This window comes from Erinaceus europaeus, chromosome 3 (genome assembly GCF_950295315.1).
Source record: "Erinaceus europaeus chromosome 3, mEriEur2.1, whole genome shotgun sequence".
In the NCBI taxonomy this organism is placed as follows: domain Eukaryota; kingdom Metazoa; phylum Chordata; class Mammalia; order Eulipotyphla; family Erinaceidae; genus Erinaceus; species Erinaceus europaeus.
The window spans coordinates 13,626,443-13,648,342 of NC_080164.1; the positions used below are offsets into that span (position 1 = coordinate 13,626,443).

Below are 21,900 nucleotides of genomic sequence, written 5' to 3' on the forward strand. Positions count from 1 at the left end.
TTTCTTGCGGAAATTGACAATACCCTGAGGGGACAACATGGTGGAACAAGGAACTCTGGGAATAGAATTTCAACTCTTGAAGGAATTGACAATACCCTGAGGGGACAACATAGTGGATGTGACCACAACTGCACAATTTCCTAACACTATTGTGGGTTTTTGTTTGTTTGTTTATCTTTGTTTTGTTTCCTAACAAGCCATGACTGACCTAAAAGTCATTAGAAGTAAAGCAAATGAGTCCTGAGGGTTTGGCTCAAATGCTCCCTGGAGATAGTAGGCAGGTATTATTTGAATGGATGAAATGGATGTTTGTCTAGTTTATCTCTGGTCATAAGCAATTATCCTAAAGGTTCAAATGACTGAGCAGCTCTCAGGACTTGGAAAGAGCTGAGCTGAACATCCTTCATGATCAATGCAGAGATTCCTTTCTTTTTTTAAGAAAAAAAAACTTTTTAAAAAATGTTTTTGCTTATTTATTATTGGATAGAGACAGAGATAAACTGAGAAGGAAGGGGGTAGTGAGGAAGAGAGACAGAGAGACACCTGCAGCCCTGCTTCACCTCTTGTGAAGCTTACACCCAGCAGATGGGGACCAAGGGCTTGAACCAGGTTCTTGAGCACTCTAAAGTGGGCACTTAACCAGGTGTGCCACTGTCTGGTCCCTGAAATTGTTGGTATGCATGAGACCCCTTCTGTTTCATTTGGTTTAAATCCCCCCTGCTTAACACTATTCTATTTACATAACCACTTCATTCTATTTACATAACCACTGTTAACAAGCACTACCCTCCCTCCAGGGCATTGGTTCAATCCCCACTGTTTCATGTTTTTGCTCCACCCTGATCCTCTCTTTGTCACACTCTGATTTTCACCAGTCACTTTTCTCTCCACCCTCTCTATGTCACATCCTGTTTCCACCTTACTTGGCAAGTATATATAAAGACAGCATTGTGAGTTTTACAGTACTTTACCTTGAGTTTAGCCTAGCTCGTCTTAGATTGTGCTGCGTCCTGCATGAATGAAGAGATACTGCCTACAGCTCAACCATGAGTCCCTGGTCATCTATTACCCGCTTGTGAAGCCAGCCCGGCGAAAACAACCTAACCCATCGAAAACAACATGAAATGAAGAGATTTCTACCCAAACTTTTGTGCTTGGAGCATATTTAGTTTTATTTACTTCAGAGGATGATTAGCTTTGGGGATGCTTTTTTTTAACTGAGATTTGAATATTTTGGCAGATTCTCTCCTATTTTTGTGAGGGTTGGTATGACCAACACCTTTGAATGTCTATACAGAGGTCACTTCCCACATAGACTTTCTTTCCATGCTCAGTGAGTCATTATTTTGTCCAAGTGTCCATTCCTCCCTATTGACTCAAGCAAATTCTTATAACAAAAAATCTACTGCATTCTCCTTGCAGGTCACTGGTTTAGACATGGATCTGTCACTAAATTCTGACTAATGATACTCAAGAAAAGATCTGTTGGGTCTTCTAGAGAAAGTTTCCTTTCTAATGAAAAGGAAAATACCCTTATTTGTTCTATCTCAAGAAATAGTAGGAGATTATCAGACATCTTAAAGGGGAGAAGCCTGAAGACAATGCCAGTTTCTAAAGATAGCAAGGCAGAAAGGTGAGAAGAGCCTTCCATTATGCAGGGCAGTTACGGACATAACAGACAAGGACCTACCCTACCTCTAGATCTCCTATCTGAGATCACCAACTCCTTCTTGTTTACATGAGTGACCCAAGTTCATCTTTGCTTCAAGGGGAGCCTACAGTAGTTCTGTGTCAGCCAGAACACTACAAAACCACCATTCTGACTGTTGATCACCAGTGGAGACACTACAACCAATACCATATAAATTCAGTAGATTGATATGAAGGCCCTGTGTTGTGAAATAGTTCCTCATTCCTTGTTCAGGAAACCAGCAGGAATCCCTCAGTATCTGGGCTGAATAACTGCACCTTGTCAAAAAGTGTCAGACCTATACAATTACAAAAGTAAGAAACAACTAAATATGACTTCTTTTATTAACATATAGTGAGCATTATTTTATGCTAATCACTATTCTAGATGCTATGAGAATGGTCAAATAAGTGGAGAAAAAATAACAAAATGGCAATAACAAGTTCTTACTTATCAATAGTATTAAAAGAAAATAGATTAAACTTACCAGAGAATGACTGTGTGGATTTCTTAAATGACAGGTTTTCTAATGGACATATTTCAACTATGAGCAGAGGATGCAAAATGATATTCCATAATTAAAAGAAAGTAGAGACAGTCGTACTTACATTGGAAAAAATAGGACTTTACACTAAAAATGGTCACAAGGTACACAGAAGGTCATTATATTGGGCTTCCAGAAAAGTCATGAGGCATTTTTGCCTTGAAAAACATAAAATAATAATAATAATAATAATAAATCATGGCTTTTCCAACAACCCAGCATAGTAAGGGGGAGGGAAATTCATCAAGAAATGGTAGCAGTTGCAAATATTTATGTTATTATAGCCCACAAAAAAGCAGCTAAATAGAGTAAAAGCTAGCAGAATGAAAGAAGAAAATAATAATATTAGGGAACTTTAAAATCTCATACTCAATAGATAAGAGATTAGGGGACTGGGCAGTGGTACACTTGGTAAAGCACACATATTAGAATGATAAAGGACATGAGTACAAGCCCCTGGTCCTCACTGCAGAGGGAAAGCTTTACAAGTGGTGAAGCAGTGCTGCAGGTGTCTTTCTTCCTCTCTACCTCCTCCTTCTCTATTGATGTTTACCTCTATTCAATAAATAAATAAATAAAGTGAATAAATAAAACTAGTAGTGAGTAAGCCAGGAGGTAGCACACCAGATAGAGTGCGCATATTAGAATGCACAAGGACCCAAGTTCAAGCCCCTGGGTCCCATCTATGAGGGGAAACTTCATTATCAGTGAAGCAGTGTTATAGGTATCTCTTTTTTTCCACATCTGTTTTCTACCTCTATCTTCCCCTTCCCTCTCAATTTCTATCTGTCTCCATCAAATAAATAAATGAAGAAAAAAAACATTAAAGATATACTTTTGAAAAAATTAGTAAGAAATATATATATATATGCCCTTAGACAGGTGGATGGAGGTAAACAGTTCATTTTATCCACAAAGTTTTTTTCAAGAATGGAAGCTACTCACTGCCCTAATCCAACTTTCTAGCCCATTTCTCTACTGTGACACCATCTTATCCAATTTCAGGCTAGCTATCAAACTCAAGTAAAACTACCATAATTGTGTGCCCCCAGGAACATAACTAAAATGGGCTTCCTATCCTTCTTCTACCCTAAAATCCCTAATCTCGTCTACTCTATTCCTACTTTTTGGTTCCTGTTCATTAACCATTTTTTCTCAACTAAACCACAAGACTTCTAGAGACAGAGATACAGAGTAGCAGCAGCTGCATTTCTCTCCTCTCCTCTCCCTGGTCAACTAGGAATATCAAAGAAGATAGCCTGAGACTACAACAAAACAAGACTAAGACTACTTTGGGAACCCACCAAGTCATCTCTGAGTGAAAATGCATGTAACTCATGGACAGATAGGAGCCTAAGGAGAGATTCCTGGGGCTAAAGCCCATATCTACTCCTGAGAAGCTGGTAACAGTCTGGAAGTTTCCCCATTGAGAAGCCACCTCCAGTCTGTTTTACCAACAAAAAGACTATTGAAGGGAGGAGAGGACTCCCCTAAGGCTCACCAAATACAACTGTGAGTCTCCACTGCTACTGCCCTCAGAGACTGGAACAGCAGTGGGGAGGACCTGTGCTGACATCAGGGAGCAGAGAACTGACTGGGGAACTCAGGAGAAGATCTACACCTCGGTGGTCTAGAGGGGGCTGTATAGAGGGAGCCTTTCCACATTGTTCTCCTGATGAGAACATGGTGAATAATTGCCTCAGAACCATTTTGTCTCAACTTTTAACCCACCACCTTCCAGACACCAAGTTACATATGCTACCATGACTCCATCCCTACTTCTCTGGCAGACGACTTCACCAATGTGTCCTGGACCCTCGAATCTCCAGAGCTCTGGTCTACTAGGGAGAGATAGAAACAAGCTGGGGGTATGGATCGACCTGCCCATGCCCATGTACATTGGAGATGCAATTACAGAAGCCAGACCTCCTACCTTCTGCACCCCAAAAACAACCTTGATCCATACTCCCAGCAGAGAGAACTGATAGGAAGAAGAAGATAAGAGGGCTCTGAACTCCAGCTCCATCAGTACCCAGAGAGAGAGAAAGAAAAGGAGAGGGACATATGGGGGTATTAATGTTGTTATGAGTGGCTTGGAAAGAGGGGAAATTATGTATAAATGTGGACAGATAGTTGCAGAGATGATGCTGGCCCATGTCTACAACCTCAGAGAAACTGTGGTGGCCTGCAGTGAGGAGACTGAAGATTCTGAACTCAGGTGGTGGGAATGGTCTAAATTTAAAGCCCTGTCAACATGTAATTTTATAAAATCAAAAAAAAAAAAAAAGAGGGACAGTTGTATATGTTAATACATGTATGTGTGACTTAGAAAGGAAGAAAAGATGAGGCCATTAAAAAAAAAGATGGGGGCAAATACATAGAAATACAGACAGTTGTAGAAATAATAGCTAACTCATATCTGCCACCTTAGGAGAACTACTGTAGCCCCATTGGAGAAAATGGGGTACAGAACTCTGGCAGTGGGAAAGGTGCAGAGTTGTACCCTGGTAACCTTGTAATTTTGTAAATCAGTATTAAATTACTAATAAAAAGAACAGTAGGGAAACTATAGTTGAATAAATGTGACATATATATATATAAAGTCATATATATATATGACTTTATCCAGTGGAAGAATACACATTCTTTTCATGTGCCCACAAAAAACTTCTCCAGGATGGATTATGTCTTTCAGAACACAAAACATGTCTTAAAATATTAGAGAAGATAGAAATCATGTCATGTATCTTTTCCTACCCCCAAGGGTATCAAACAAGAAATCAGTACTGGAGGGAAAAAAAATGGAAAATCACAAGTATCTAACACCTGAACATTCCACAGATAAAAACAACAATTCAAAAAGAAAATGGAAATCTTAAGAAGAACACATGCAAGCACAATGCACATGAATTTGTGGGCCGCAGCAACAGTTGTTATAAAAGGAATCTATAGTTCTCAATACCTACAAGAAGAAAAAATAAAAATCCAGGTGGCATGTTTCATCACAAGGAGTTAGAAGTGAAAGACAAATCCAGCTCAAAGTTAGCACAAGGAAGAAAATAATGAAATTGGAGCAGAAATAAATAACGAACAGGAAAAAAAAAACCAGATAACTAAGTGTTTTAATTGACTACCTTGGACTGGGGAGTTAGCATAGTAGTCATGCAAAGGTTTTCATGCCTGAGACTCTGGAGTTTCAGGTTCAATCCCCAGAAACACCATAAGCCAGAGCTGAGTAATGCTCTGGGAACAAGGGGTGGAGGAGGCCGAGCTTCATAATAACTAAGAAAAATAGAGAACTCAGTAAAGTTGTAAATGACAAATGACAGAGGATACATTACAACTAATACCACAGAAATTCAATGGACCATAAGAAACTACTATGATTATATGTCAAAATAAGTGAACAAGGCTGGAAAAATAATAAGGTATCTGCTCTGCCATGTGGGCAAACCAGGCCAAGCCCTGTTCCCACTGTAATGGGGGAACCTTCAGTGCCATCTTATCTTTGCCTCTCTCCGTCTCTCTATCTTTGTCTTATTTTTTTTTTCTACCAGAGTTATCACTGCAACTTTGTGCCTACAAAATGACCCCACCACTCCTGGTGGCAATTATTATTTCTTTTTTAGTTTATTTTTTAAATAATAAGATAGAGGAGGATAGACAGAGATAGAGAAGGAGAAACGACTGCAACACTGCTCCTCAGATTGTAAAATCCTCCCCAACAGGGTCCTTGAACCCATGTCCTCTGCGTATGGTAACAGGCACTCTAGTGGGTGTGTCTATCTACCTTGAGGCCTCCCTCAACAGGACAAAGTTGGCCCAGAGTGATGAATCCTTGGTGACAGTGAGCAAAGACAGAAGGAAGGAAATTAGGAAGACTATAGGAAATGAAATATATGTATATATATTTAAAGTGTAAATAAAACCTACCAAGACTGAATCATAAAGCTACACAGAATCTGGCCAAAGAACAAAGAGATTTAATCAGTAATGAAAGACTTCTACTAAAATAGAAAACTATAGTAGATATTTGTTTTTATGATCCTTTTATTACTGATTTAATCTCCTTCCTGATTCAGTCTTGGTAAGTCTTAGATTTTATGTTTCTAGGAATTTTTTTGTTTCTTATAGTCTATGCTTATAATTAATTAATTTTTATGAGAGAGAGAACAGAACATTACTCAGCTCTGGTACACAGTGGTAGCTGGTATCTCATGTCTGCTCCAGTGCTAAATATCACCAGCCAAGACCAAATGACTTCTCTGATTAATTCTCTACCATATATTTAAATAATAATAATTAATGGATTCACAAGATATTTATTTATTGGATTGAGACAGAGAGAAATTGAGAGCAGGGGGAGAGACAGATAGGGGGCAAAACATAGACACCAGCCACACCACTGCTTCGCCACTTGAGATGCTTTCCCCCTGCAGGTGGGGACCAGGCACATAAACCGGGGCCCTTGCACACTGAAGCATGTGAACTCAAGCAGGTTCACCACTGCTTCCCCGCCTCCCCCTCAAGACTCAGGTTCCCCTCTGACCTTCATCAGACTGGAGGGAACTTTGATTTCTAGGGTCTCTCTCTCTCTCTCTCTCTGAAATTAAAAATATCCAGCCCCTCATTAAAGAAAGCTTGTTCTGCAATCTTTCTCTCTTTCATATATATATATATATATATATATATATATATATATATATATATACACATATATATATATATATGCAGATCTTAAAGTTATTTTACAAAGATGAAGAGATCCTCACAAGTTTAAGAGTGGGATAAGGTCAGTGTTATCTTAACAAAGTCAGATAGGGACATTACAAAAAAAAGAGAACAGGACTCTGGGAAGTATGGCCATGGAATGAATAGAATCGAATCATCTCTCCTCCCAAAATAACAAATAATTATAAGAGCCCCAAATGAGGTCATAATCTACAGATGAAAGACCTGCAGCCTCAGGCTGGTGCTCACTCTCATGCAGTTGGGGCAGAAAGGGGTGCACAGGTTGAAGAACAGCAGTCAAATCAGCTCAAGGAGGCATGGAGTTGAACCACGCTATTTTGGCAATTTCACTTCAAGCTCAGCAAGCAATAACAGTTGTTCCAAGTATTGTTCACCTATGAAAAGTTTATTCACCTATTAAAAGGCACAGAGTAGGAAGATGGATCAGAAAATACAACCCAATCATATGTTGTCTGCAGGAATCCCACCTAGCTCAACAAGACAAACACAGACTCAAAGTGAAAGGATGGAAAACAAACACAGACTCAAAGTGAAAGGATGGAAACAAACACAGACTCAAAGTGAAAGGATGGAAAACACACAGAGACTCAAAGTGAAAGGATGGAAAACAAACACAGACTCAAAGTGAAAGGATGGAAAACAAGCCCAATGGACCACAGAAAAGGGAGAGGAATAGCTCTTCTCAATCTGATACAATAGACCTTAAAACAAATAAAATTTAAAAAGATAAGGATGGACATTACTTAATGCTCAGAGAATCAGTCAATCAAGAGGACTTAACAATTATTAACATTTATGCACCCAATGAAAGTCCATCTAAATACATCAAACATCTACTGAAAGAGCTATAGCAATATATTAAAAGCAACACAGTAATAGTAGGGGATTTCATCACCCCCTGGGTATTAGACCAGAAACTGTCAAAAACTTAGAGGAAAATATTAGCACAACTCTTTTCCATCTAAATTTTAAAGGCACCTTCAATGAAATGAATCCAACCACACACACACACACACACAAAGTTGAACAATAAACACAAATAATAACTTGGACTGGAGCTGGTGTATTGCACCAAAGTAAAGGACTCTGGAGTGGGGGGTGAGAAGTTCATGTCATGGAGCATGATGGCAGAAGAGTACCTAATAGGGGTGTTGAATCGTTATGTGGAAAACTGAGAAATGTGAACAGGGGTAGATGGCATAATAGTTATGCAGGGGCGTTGGGCAGTAGCACAGCAGGTTAAGCACACATGGCGTGAAGCACAAAGACAAGCAGAAGGATCCTGGTTCCAGCCCCTGGCTCGCCACCTGCCGTGGAGTAGCTTCACAGGCGGTGAAGCAGGTCTGCAGGTGTCTATCTTTCTCTCCTCCTCTCTGTCTCCCTCTCCTCTCTCCATTTCTCTCTGTCCTATCCAACAATGATGACATCAGTAACAACAATCACTCTATTGGACTTACTGGTACACCTCTTGGACGCTTTACACAACTTTACAGCAGCTTCCCTTTATGCTGCTGGGTTTCTCAAAGACTGACTGCAGCAGTCCATGAACTTTGCAGCCAGCTGCCTTGGGACTCTATAGGTCATGCACCCTCACCTGCAGGCCCTGCCCCAGAGTCAGGAAACCCCCACCCCTTACTACGTCCTGCCCACAGAGGCAGGAAATGCTATTTGAGGCATGAAACGCCCCCACAGACAAGAGATGCCACAGGGCAGTCCAAAGCAGATGACCATGGAAGAAATGTCAGAGGATGAAATGTTAAACATCTGTCTCGATGGGGAAGGTCAGCCACTGGAATTCTGCTTTTCTGTAGACAGTGAGCTGAGTCTTTGAATCTGTTTCTTCAGGTCGTGCCAGGTCACATCATTGGTTTGGGGGGGTGTGTTGTAGTCATGCCATCTTGTGGGTGATGTCAGAGAACAGGGGTCCAAATAGATTTCCAAGGATTCCATTTGAGCAGATGCTTTTTCATGTGAAGACTTGACAGCTGTAATTCATTTACTTGTGAAGCAAAACTTGTAGCAGATTAGAAGTTTACTATAATTGATAACTCCATTATAATTGGTTTAAAGAGGGTAGAATTAACCACGTGTCTCCATTCTTGGGGACTGCCAGAGTACTGAAGAATGCTCTTCAAGTTAGAGTAGTCCTTTTCCATGGGAAATATGCAGAGGAAGTCCAGAAAGTCCCAGGGGAAATCTCCGCGCATCTCCCAAGCTCTATGATCACGGTCATAGGAAACCGAAGTGTGGCCTGGAGCAAAATGTAGTCCTTCTCCTTGGGAAACATGGGAAAGGGAGTCCAGAAAGACCCAGGGGAAATCTCCGCACATCTCCCAAGCTCTATGATCACAGTCACAAGGAACCAAAGTTCCCAGTCAGGGAACCAAAGTGTGGCCCAGAGCAAAATGTTCCAGAGACAGAGAAACTGTCTCATGAATAAAGAGTAGATGGTTGGGGGGGGGGGGGCAGGTGGTGGAGCACGTGGTTAAATGCACACATTACAGAACACAAGGACCCGGGTTCAAGCCTCTGGTCCCCACCTGCAGGGGGAAAGCTTCACGAGTGGTGAAGCAGGGCTGCAGGTGTCTGTCTCTGTCCCTCTCTATCTCCTCTCCCATCTCGTTTTCTCTCTGTCTCTATCCAATAATAAATAAATAAAAAGGAAAAAGTTTCAGATGCAATGGGTCAACATGAGAGAGAGAAAGAGAGAGAGAGAGAGGGCACTCACAATAGGCATATATGTTAGACATGCAGCATTTTAGTGACTAAAAGACACAGAAAAGTGGTGTGGTAAGTTTATTGTGCATTTTTTATACTTGATCTTGCTAGTCTCCATTGTGTATGCATAACTAAGGCCTTTTGAATGTGCAATTTCAACATTTATAGACCTTATTTCCATCCAGATAGAGAGAGGGAGAGGCACCACAGAATCAGAGCTCCCTCAGGTACCATAATACCCTGCCACGTGGTGCTAGGGGTCAACCTCTGGGCCTGCGTACATGGAAAGACAGGCACCGTACCTGGTGAGCTAGTTCTCGGACCCTATTTCCACTCAAGATGAGTAGGCTATACTGCATATGTAGTCACAAAGCTCCTTGACAGGCTTACAGATGATGTAGTTTGCATTTTACTCAAACAGTCCTTACAGTAAGTGCAGAGAAGTCTTTAGTGAGGTTAGTCGACACTTTGACAACTGGTTTTATACCACAATCTTCCCCCATCTCTTGTGAAGGTAGCAGCCAGAAGGGTAACTGCAAATACCTCTAGAATGTCCATCAATTGTTTCTCACTACTCTAATCACACACACACACACACACACACACACACACACATACACACACACACAGACACACACACACGGTAGCTCCTTACACAACTTTATGAGACAGGATATTTTTCCTATTTTCCTAATTTAAAAACGAGAGAGAGAGAGAATGAAATAGTGGGCAGTGAAGTTCAGACTCAAGCTCAAGAAGTCTGGCCCAGATGTGAGGGTGATCTGGTTGCAACATCCATCACCCCCTTGATCACCAGGGTTGATTCAGCTGATCTGGCTGGCTAGGTGGGTGTCCCCTTCCCCCCTCACCACTCCATGTGTGTCCCTCCTGAAGCTGCGTGTCCCATCAAAGAGGATGGAAGGCCTTCCCCAAATAGAGATGACCCATCTTCGGTCGAGGATATACGAGTAGCTGTGCTCCTCTGCTAGAACCTCCAAACAAGCTCTCAAGAAGTCTGGCCCAAGGTCTTTATTTTTTATCCCGGAATCCAAGCTCTTAAACCTCCAAATGAATGCTGACTCTGCATAGTCATTGGAATGCTTTCATTTGCAAGTAACAGAAACCAGTTCAAGCCAGATTACATGTTGAAAGGAATATCTTGGGCCCCATAAACGCATTAGGTGTGGCCTCAGGCAAAGCTTACTACAAAAAAAAGCTCAAGGGAGGTGACCACGACCTGAGTTCTCACTCTCAAATTTTCAACTAAAAATTTTACAAACAGATTTAGTCTTATGTAGGCTCCCTGATGGCTACTGGCTGGATAACTTTCCCTGGTTCCTGGACTTACCTCAGGTTCTCATGTAGAGGAACTGTGAGGTCCACATACCTGATGGCTCAAAACCAAGTTTGTGGTTTGACCTCTGCTGACCATTGCTGACCTCTATTAAGCCATGGGCTTCCCATCACATTAATCACTGGGGCTAGCTCCTAAGAGGAGGAGGTGAGCTGAGTGGGAATTACATATTCAGCTAATTGTGGCCATGCCTAGAGCTGGAGACAGAGGTTCCTCTCTAAACTACAGCTGTGAAAAATGAAGGGGGAAAAAATGAAGGGAATAAACCCTGAGGAGGAGATCATTATCTCCACCACCAGTTGAGAGCAAATGCTCAGGGAATGATGGTTACTTGGATGGATGAATGGATGGATGGATGGATGGATGGATGGATGGATGGATGGATGGATGGACAGGCAGAAAACTCATAATTGAGAAAGAAAAGTGGATCTGAACATCAAAGAGAAGGCTGTGAGCTTTGTTGGCAGGGGAAATGGTAGACACAGAATCTCTGTGATGGGGGACATCATGGCAAAGAGACCAGAGACCACCTGGAGGTGTCTGTGTTGCACTGGGGAGGACAGTGTGACAAATAAGAGCTTGATTCCTCAAGTGTAAGAACTTTTCTCCTTGTTGATTTCATCAACCAGTGGTTCCAAGATCTGGGATAGAGAAGAGTGACATCAAAGACACCAGGGAATTAGGGTGGGGAGGAAAAGCTGTTTGATATGAAAGCAGAGGGAGAGGTGTTTACCAGATGGACTATGATGAAGCACTTCTGTGAAATGACTGCTGGCTTTCTAGGTCATTCCTTTCACCACTCACCTTGCATGGGTCAGAGGACTTGAGGACATATTCCTGCAGTCAGGGAGTCTAAGTGCATGCTGAACATGTCTCCAGCCTGTCCCAGGGTACCCTCCCCCTCCTTTCAAGGCCTGTACCTCAAAAGGTTAAGAAGAGTCAAAGTTGATTCCAGAGTGATGAGGTGATTAGGAGGTTGGCTTGCCATTAAGAGAAAGAAGTTGTGAGGGGCTTCGGGAGTGGAACGCACAACAGATTTGTTTCCTATAGCCGGGGGGGGGGGGGTTTGATCCATAGAATTTAAATCTTGTAAAAATGGAAGTATCTCATCCCTGGGAATATGAGGGTGCAAATGATCCCCGAAGGTTGAGAAGAGAGTGAGAAAAGAAACCGGTTAGGATTAGAACTTTGGAAGTCTTTCAACTTGGATGAAAAAAGACCAGTAAATGTTGGTGCTGAGATATTCTCTGGTGATTCTGTAGTGGCAGGTACAAGTCCCTAGGCCTTTGTCAAACCCAGTGGAATATTCCAGACATAGTGTGATCCCTAATGTAAGCTAGAAAATACAGGTAATAATGTTGTGTGTCAGCATGATCCTCATCAACGAGGAAAATGCACCGCAATAATGTGAGTCATTCATGATAGTAAAAAGTTAGGGAGAGGGCTACAGAAATTCTCTGTACTTTCTGCTCAACCATTATGCAAGCCTAAGACTATTTTGTAAATAAATTATCTCTATTGAAAGAAAGAAAGAGATAGAGATAGAGATAGAGAGAGAAAGAAAGAAAGAAAGAAAGAAAGAAAGAAAGAGCCAGGGATTCTCCGACTCAGAGACTTCTCATCAGTGATCATGTGAACCATGGCACCAAAGGGAGGATGGGCTGACTGAAACATGTTCCCTTCCAAAATTCACAGCTTTGCCCACACAGTCTCCTCAGTGATTATAATTCAGCTCTTAGTGTAGGTGGCAATTCTCGACTCTTGAACTTGAGAAAGAAAGATGGGTTTGCGTCTCCTCTGGATTCTTAGTGCATCTAACTCTTCCAGAATTCGCAGATGGTAATGGAAGTCTCCACTGTCTCTTCCCATGAGTGGCTCAGTCCTTGAGTGATCTCACAATGAAACCACTACCTTCTTACGTCAACTTGAAAAGCTCCTAGACCTGGTTTAAGTGTGTTGTAAATTATTCATTCTGGAACCCTCAGAAAGTGAGGGGGAAGGAAAACACACTGATCATTAAAGGAAAATGTCAGTATTTTTTTTCTCATTGCTAACATGGAATATAAATGATTCACTCTTTCTTAACCCCTTTGAATAAATCTAGATCTACCTGTGCAAATCATGCCTAGAAATAATTTAAAACCCCACCAGTGTGGGCTTCACTGTGGCCATGCCTCTTTGATATCCCTCTCCCATGCCCAAGCCCCACCAGCCTTAGTATCCTGGTTTCCAGGGCTTCTTTGAAGCTAATTGGAAGGCAACACTTTTGGATTCAATTGTCAACTTTGGCCCCAGTGTTCCTTGCAAGATCTGCCGTGCCAGATGGACACTTCCACTGGATGCCCCACCCTCAGCCCAGGGGGCCCTAAGATCAGTGTTTTAATTAATTTATTTATTTATTGGATAGAGACAGCCAGAAATCAAGAGGGGAGGAAGAGAGACACCTACACCACTGCTTCACCACTCATAAAGTTTCCCCCTGCAGGCGGGGACAGAGGAACTGAACCTGAGTCATTCATTGCGCATTATAATATGCGCACTCAACTAGGTGTGCCACCACCTGTCCCTGATTTCATTATTTTTAAAGAATTATTATTATTATTTTAATTTCTTTATTGGAGAATAAATGTCTTATATTCTACAGTAAATACAATAGTTTGTATATGCATAACATTTCCCAGTTTCTAAGATCGGTTTATGACAATACAGGAGCCCTAATTTCTGCCTTTTGTCAGGAGACATCAATAAGACAGGAAGAAAGATTCTCACACTCACAGAAAGCCCTCTGGGACTATGCTGTCAATCACCTAACAGTACAGTTGAAGAACCTAAGAGGAAAGAGGGGGAAACAGGTTGTCCAGAGCCGTTTGGGGGATAAAAACAGAACTGAAGTCTCCCAGTCACCAGGTTTATTAGAAAACTTCTTTGGCCTTAGAGGTCTGGTTTTGCACAATGCCAAGTTTCTCGTGACTGTAGAAAAGGAAGTATTCTCCCCCCCTCCCACTTCAATGGTGCAGAAGCTCTGCTCAGCACAGGGAGCTGCTTCTTCCCCTCCCACCCTTACTTCTTTACCTGGTGAATCCAGAGACGTTTCTGGTGCTCAGTCCTTCTGGGAAATGACTTTGCTGCAAGTACATCTTAAGTATAAACCACTGACAGGTTGACTGTTAGCTGCTTCCCCCAAAGCAGAGCTAAGAACATCCAAGCAAATGAGTGAACAAATGAATGGTTTGTGTGTATGTGTGTGTTTTCTAAACTGGGGCTCAACTTCCCATGCAGTCATCTTATCAGTTCTCCCTTGAGTGTCTTTTGTTAGTAAGATGGATGAGGGACAATGAACACTTGCCTACTGAAATGTGGGGTCAGCCTCAGAAAGTCACCAGCTTAATCTCTGCTAACCCTCCCTTAGGGGCATGATGTCTGGCTGTGAGACCCTAGGCCAGTGCTGAACAAAGCCAGCCAGAAGCCCCTTGTTGCTACAAATCACATGTGTTAGTATGTTTCTAATTCTGCTTCTAAAAACCCCTTCTGTTTCATTTGGTTTAATCCCCCCTGCTTAACACTGTATTCTATTTACATAACCACTGTTAACTAAGCACCAGCTTGCCTGCATGGCATTGGTTTGATCCCACTTAAAGTTGTGGTCTATTTACATAAACCACTGTTAACTAAGCACCACCCTCCCTCCAGGGCATTGGTGGTTCAGTGGTAGAATTCTTTTCTGCTCCACCCCCTCTCCTTGTCACACCCTGATTTTCACCAATCTCTTTTTGCCCCACCCTCTCTACATCACATCCTGTTTACACCCTACTTGGCAAGTATATTAATTTAGTTTAGTTTAGCTTAGCTTAGATTGTGCTGCATTCTGTATGAATAAAGAGATACTGCGTACAGCTCATCCATGAGTCTCTGGTTATCTGTCTCCCATCAGTGAAGCTCACCCAGCATAATGGAGCCTGAACAGGGACTGGCACCAATGTGGGACCTAACCCACCCATCCCCCAGATAAGTAAACTTGGCTACCCAACTGCCATGGGTTGCCTTTCTACTTATGAAGAGGTTTGCCAAAGCCTCTACTGTTTCATCATGAGACAGTTTCTCTGTCTCTGGAACATTTTGCTCTAGGCCACACTTTGGTTCCCTAACCAGGAACTTTGGTTTCTTATGACCATGATCATAGAGCTTGGAAGATGCACGGAGATTTTTCCTTGGACTTTCTGGATTCCCTCTCCCATGTTTCCTGAGGAGAAGGACTACATTTTGCTCAGGGCCACAATTTGGTTCTTTATGAAAGTGATCGTAGAGCTTGGGATATGCATGGAGATTTCCCCTGGGACTTTCTGGACTTCTTCTCGCATGTTTCCCGCTGAGAACTACTCTAATTTGAGGAGCATTCTCCAGTACCCTGGAAGTCCCCAAGAATGGAAACACATGGTTAGTTCTACTCTCCTGATTGGATTCTTTCTTCAATGGGAAGAAACTTTTAAAAATGGGTGCCTGCAATCCTGCAGGAACAGTCAGAAGCATCCTAAATGGAATTTCGAGGAGCTTTTTGTACTAGGACACCCTTGAGGGACTCATAATGCTACATGGTGAGATCTGGATAATCTGGTTCAAGTTGCATTTCATAAGAGAGTGATTTGAATGACTGAATTTTTGTATGACATTGACTTTAAAAAAATGCTGGATGCAGCCATGATATCTAGAGACATCCAGAAACAATCCAAAAAATTGTTTTTTCCTCTTTTGATATTTTTTTACGTCTTGGTATTAATGTGAAACATTTAATCCTGAAAACTGTATGAGTTATGGGAGGGGCAGATAGTGAAATGATTATGTTAATGATTCTCGTGCCTGAGGCTTCTAACTGTGGTTCTTCTGTTTACCTTTCCACATTTTATTGAGTTTAAACTGTTTAAACAACCTTAAAATCATACTAGAAAGAACTTCCAATTATAATGGAGTTATCAATTATAGTAAACTTCTAATCTGCTACAAGTTTTTTTTGACAAGTAAGTGAATTTCAGCTGTCAAGTCTTCACATGAAAAAGCATCTGCTCAAATGGAATTCCCGGAAATCCATTTGGACCCCATTCTCTGACATCACCCACAAGATGGCATGACAACAGCGCACCCCCCCAAACCAATTATGTGACCTGGCACTACCTGAAGATACAGATTCACAGACTCCAAAGCTCACTCTCTACAGAAAAGCGGAATTCCAGTGGCTGACCTTCCTTATTGAGACAGACGTGCAGCGTTTCATCCCCTGGCATTTCCTCCATGGTCATCTACTTTCAACTGACACTTCCATCAGACTTACTGGTACACCTCTTGGACACTTTACACAACTTTACAGCAGTTTCCCTTTATGCTGCTGGGTTTCTCAAAGACTGACTGCACCCAGCTGCCTTGGGACTCTATAGGTCATGCCCCCTTGCCTGCAGGCTCTGTTCGCAGAGTCAGGAAACTCCCCCTCCTTACTAGGTCATGCCCACAGTCAGGAAATGCCCTTTGAGGGAAGAGATGCCCACAGTGCCATGAAGCACCCCCAGAGGCAATAGATGCCCTTGAAATGCCCTTTCGCCTGCTAGGCCTTGCCCTTTGAGGCAGGAAACGCCCCCCTCAGGCCTCCCCCTGGCATCACACTGGCTCTTGCTGCTCTCCTATTTTGTTCCTCCATGTCTTGTGCCAGTTCTTTTGAAAATGCCTGTATGTTATAGGTTTCTGTTCACCCCACACTCCTGATATTATGGCCATTAGTTAAAAAGTAAGGAGGAATTGTTGGTATGTTTCTAATTCTGCTTCTAAAAACCCCTTCTGTTTCATTTGGTTTAATCCCCCCTGCTTAACACTGTATTCTATTTACATAACCACTGTTAACTAAGCACCAGCTTGCCTGCATGGCATTGGTTTGATCCCACTTAAAGCTGTGGTCTATTTACATAAACCACTGTTAACTAAGCACCACCCTCCCTCCAGGGCATTGGTGGTTCAGTGGTAGAATTCTCTCCTGCTCCACCCCCTCTCCTTGTCACACCCTGATTTTCACCAATCCCTTTTTGCTCCACCCTCTCTACATCACATCCTGTTTACACCCTACTTGGCAAGTATATTAGTTTAGTTTAGTTTAGCTTAGCTTAGCTTAGCTTGGCTTGGCTTAGATTGTGCTGCGTTCTGTATGAATAAAGAGATACTGCCTACAGCTCAGCCATGAGTCTGGTCATCTGTCTCCCATCAGTGAAGCTCAGCCTGGCAACATGTTCTCCTTTCCCAATGGAGTGTGAGAAAAGAAGTCACTTGTGGTCAATTCTCAGGTAATATCAGGCAATAATAGCCCCTCCCCCACCCTGGAAGTTGGGTGGGAAGGCTATTATAAAGTCAGGGGTCAGCAAGGTCACGTTTGCAGATGAAGCTGGAAGACATTTAATAAGGCCATGCTTAAAAGTCTCCAAGGACAAAAATAACTCAAGAATGTTGCTTTCCGAACTCAGATTTAACTCAGCAAGTGACAGTTCAGTGAGATGAGCTGTGAGCTGGGCAGCCAGACAAGTGCATGAGTTCATGTTCAGCCACCCACAATCTGACCCAACCTGCTGAAGGCCCCTGGAAGTGGAGGCTCCAATTGGGCTTTTTAAAAGGTGGAGAGAAATAGATGTGACCCCAGAGTCCAAAGCAAAGGCTTACTTGGACATCAAAAACAGCTGTTTCTGGATAAGGCCTGGTTTTGACACAGGGAGGTGGTGAGGATGAGGCTCTAAGGACGGATAGCAATGCCATTTGTAAAATCTTCGTATTATGATAAAAATCCAATACAGCTTAGCCAGGTGAGGGCTTGCAATTTCATCAGTCCTATGAACCATCCCCAAAGTGGAGGGGAAGGGGCTAGGTTTTAACATGTCAAGAAGTCAGCATTCAAAGAGCTGCCCTGCAGTCCTGGCAGAGCCATGCTGACATTTCAGCCCCAGACGCATTCCTTTTAAGGGCCAGGATTGTCAAGAATGTGCTTTGCAGCCTCTCCCCCAAGCTCACAGAGGCAAGGGGAGCAGGAGGGGCTGTGTGCACAGGGCACTGTGTTTTTCTCATTAGCTTTAGATGCCTTTCAAGGCTTGTTCATTCACTCCTCCTGGCACTTTTCCCAGACAGAGGGGCTTGATTGGAGGACTGGAGAGGCAAACACTTTGGAAGGAGGGGGTGAAAGGAGGTGTGTTCAGGCCTAGCTGTCCTGAGGACTCACTGACTAGCGTCTCATCTGGTTTCTGGTGAGTCAAGGGAAGAGTGTTGCTTTGCCCCTAAAAACTCACACTTCTGCCCTCCACTGTGTAAAAAATCCTTAAATCTGAATGTTGCTTTAGGTGACCTCGTTCATTCACTTAACAAGCAGCCCTCAAGAACCTTCGCTCTCTTTATCCAAACAGACACAGAGACTATATAGTGTCAGCCTCAGAGCTGTGTCTCCAGTGATCACAGGCAGTCACTTGTAGTGTTTCTGGTTATGGGATGCAAGGCTTTGCTAAGCTCTCCTTTGATCTCTTCCTAGAGTTGAAAAAATAAAATAAAAAAGACTGGGAGGGCCGGGGCATCTAGAAGATGGATGGATGTGGACAATTTCAGCCCATCATACAATAAGTATAAATTGAATATTGCCTATAGGCCCATGGGTCAGAATATATTTCTGTAAATAAACTGGAAATATGGATTTGGTATATGTGATTTCACTTTGCAAGCCTGATGATCAAAAACACCAAAGTCGTTTCAGACCTACTGAACACAATAGAATCTTCAGAATAAGTTTATTGGTGAACATTTATTTTTTTATTGCACAGTTGAAGCTAAACTTTTTTATTATAACAATAGGGGGTCCTTTTTGCCTTAAGATTTACAATATTCAGCCACTGAGATGAAAAAAAATCTCCAAGAAGTTTGACAAGTGATTTCTGCATTGGTACCAAAAGGACATCAAAAACTCAAGTCTAAGAAAGCACTGCAACTAGCTAGAATATCTTAGAAACTCAGATCCTGCCCAGGAGAAGACTTAACAAGGGCAGTGTCCAACCCATATGCATTTTTGTAGTCTCTGAATTATTTCAGAAGTATGATTTGTATCTGATAGTGCTGTAACAGTTGATCTCAATGAAGCAAGCATCCCTATGCAGTCATAGGGCCTTTGAGACAGGAGTATAGTTTTGGTCTTTGTTATGAGGGTATAGGATGCTCAATTACACAAACTATGCTTATGAACACACACATTCACAGATGCATAACAAGTGCCAATTCTTGGCAAGAACTCTAAGATAAGCAGAACTTTTGCAATATTGGAAAAGCTGTACAATGGCCATTGTTTTCAGATAAACCCATACTCAAGTCAGACAGCTTTTTTTTTTTACTTACTGTACTGTGACAATACTGAGTATGGATTCATAATATGTGTGAGGATATCACTGGTGTTTTGCCACAGAAAGTCCATATATATATTTATATAATTTGGCTTGTTGCTTGCTTTTACAGCCAAATCTTTAAGAAGCTTTTAGTATGCTAACTCACGCTGCAAGTCTAAGATGGGGAAGAATGTGCACCCTCTTCTAAGCATAAGGGGCACATGACCCAGCTGCCAAGAAAACATCAGCCTTCTGTGAGAAACACTTCCACCTAGGACCAGGATCTTTGTTTTGGTGAAAAGCCTTTTATGGATAATCTTGGCCCTATGGAATTTTCCTTCTTTGACCCTCCTATTTAGGAGATTCAAAGGAGATGGCTCTCCTCTGTGTCCCCAAAGTATTCTCAGTACACTGAATCCCACACATACCTTATGTCTTCCTATGTCCAAAGTTCCATGTGTGAAAATACACAGAACTGCCTCCTTTTCCGCGGCTAGAGTGTGGTCTCCTTCCACGTGCAAAATATGCATTATTATTCATCTTTCTGTCCTCAGAGCCTTGCCCATGGACATCATATGGATCTGTGAGTGAATGAATGAATGAATGAATGAATGAATGAATGAATGAATGAATCAGTGAATGCTTCTATTTTAAAATAACCTGCTTGCTGCAGCTTAGGGTATATCACACCATCCAGCTGAGTATCCACGTCTGAAATACAGCTGATGCCACACTAGCTGCATTTACTGCTCACCATACACATAGGATTATCTGTAGATACCTCAAACTAGTCTTGGTTGAGGCTCCACACAACTGAGTAGTCTTCTTCCTGGTGGTGTATAAGGGTCTCCAAGGAATGGTACCGGCCTCCCTTTGAGCTCTGAATTAACTCAGCAGCCTCGAGACATGACCTGCCTTCCCCCAAGGTTTCCTGTTCTTTTCTTCTTATCTTCAACCTTTTGACAAACATTCACCCAAGATCTCTGAAGGCCTGAGTACTTCACTGTACACTGGGTTACAAAATGGAAGAGACATGACTGCTGCTCTCAAGGAGGTCGTCACACGAGTCACATAAGCATGTCACACAGCAGGGGACATGCAGTGACAGGGTTCAGGACAAGGAACTGTGCAGGCATATTCAGGGTGCTGAGTGAACCATCTGGAAATGGAAGCTGGGGAAGCTGGAAGAGTCTTCGAATCACTCATCACTAGGGGTGCTGCCATGCTGCTCAACTATAAAACAGAGGCTCCCCATGCTCCCTTCACTTCTCATCTCCATGGGGTAAATGCACAGGGTTTAGTCACTTAGGGTCTCCGTCCTCCTCACTGCCTTATGGCACATGCAGCAGTTTGGATGGGCAATAACTGAGAATGTTAAGTTTCATTTTGTTTGGATTCGGTTCTTTTTTTTTTCCTTCCCTATTTGATTTGATAGGACAGAAAGAAATTGAGAGGGGAGGAGGAAATAGAGAGGAAGAGAGAAAGACGCCTGCAGACTTGATTGAGCACTTGTGGAGTGTCCCCCGGTGCAAGTGTGAGTGGGGGCTCAAAACTGGGTTCTTGTTCATGGTAATGTGTGTACTCAACCAGGTGCACCACTACCTGGCGCCCACCTGATACCGTTCTACAAATAACAATCAAGATGAAGAAAGAAGTAACCAGCTCACCTGGAAAATGTTGGTGGCAGCTTCCAATTACTTTAAAAAAAAAAAAAGTATGGCTATGCCATTGCCCACACAGTCCATCTCCCTCTCTTTCCCCCTCACCCCTATACCTCTCTCTCTCTCTCTCTCTCTCTCTCTCTCTCTGTCTCTCTCTCTCTCTCTCATCAGCCCAATACCTACACTTTTTTTAAAAAATGAGGACAATCCAGCAGCTGCCTTGTAAAATTGGAAGGAGGGATGCTCTGGGTAACAAAGGTAATTTAAAAATAAAATTTAGGCCCAGCTTGGTGGTGTGCCTGATTAAGCACTCACACTACAGTGCTCAAAGACCCAGGTTCAAGCCCCTGGTCCCCACCTGCAGGGGGAAAGCTTCACAAGTGGTGAAGCAGGGTTGCAGGTGTCTCTCTGTCTCTTTCCCTTCTACTTCCCCCTCCCCTCTAAGTTTATGTCTCTATCCATTAACAGATAAATAAATATTAAACATAAAATATAATGAAAGGCCCATGGTGGAGGGGAATGAATCCTGAGTTCTTAACTTCTGTGAATCTCAAGCCAGCACTAGCTCTGGAACTTGTAAAAGGCTTGTCAGGGACTGGAGAGGGGAAACAAAAACCAGACTGATGGTACAGAGCACTGTGAAGAAGTCCTCATAATATTGCCCTTTATGTCACAGAGGGAGGCCTTTCACAAAGAACCACAGATGCCAGCCGTCCTCCATCGTCCAAGCATCTTCCCAACCTGCCTGTCCTATGAGAGCAGCTAGGGAACCCTGTGACCACCTTGGTCTGTGCACCTTCACT

General features: G+C 42.5%; 1 long non-coding RNA gene across 1 annotated transcript in view; it reads right to left on the bottom strand.

Moving 5' to 3' along the window:
• The window catches only part of LOC132537635 (uncharacterized), a 66,665-nt gene that overhangs the window by 23,681 nt on the left and 21,084 nt on the right, over positions 1 to 21,900 (bottom strand). The window contains exon 3 of the long non-coding RNA XR_009549097.1: positions 19,865 to 20,017. This is a non-coding gene — a long non-coding RNA (uncharacterized LOC132537635). The remainder of the gene's footprint in view (positions 1 to 19,864; positions 20,018 to 21,900) is intronic.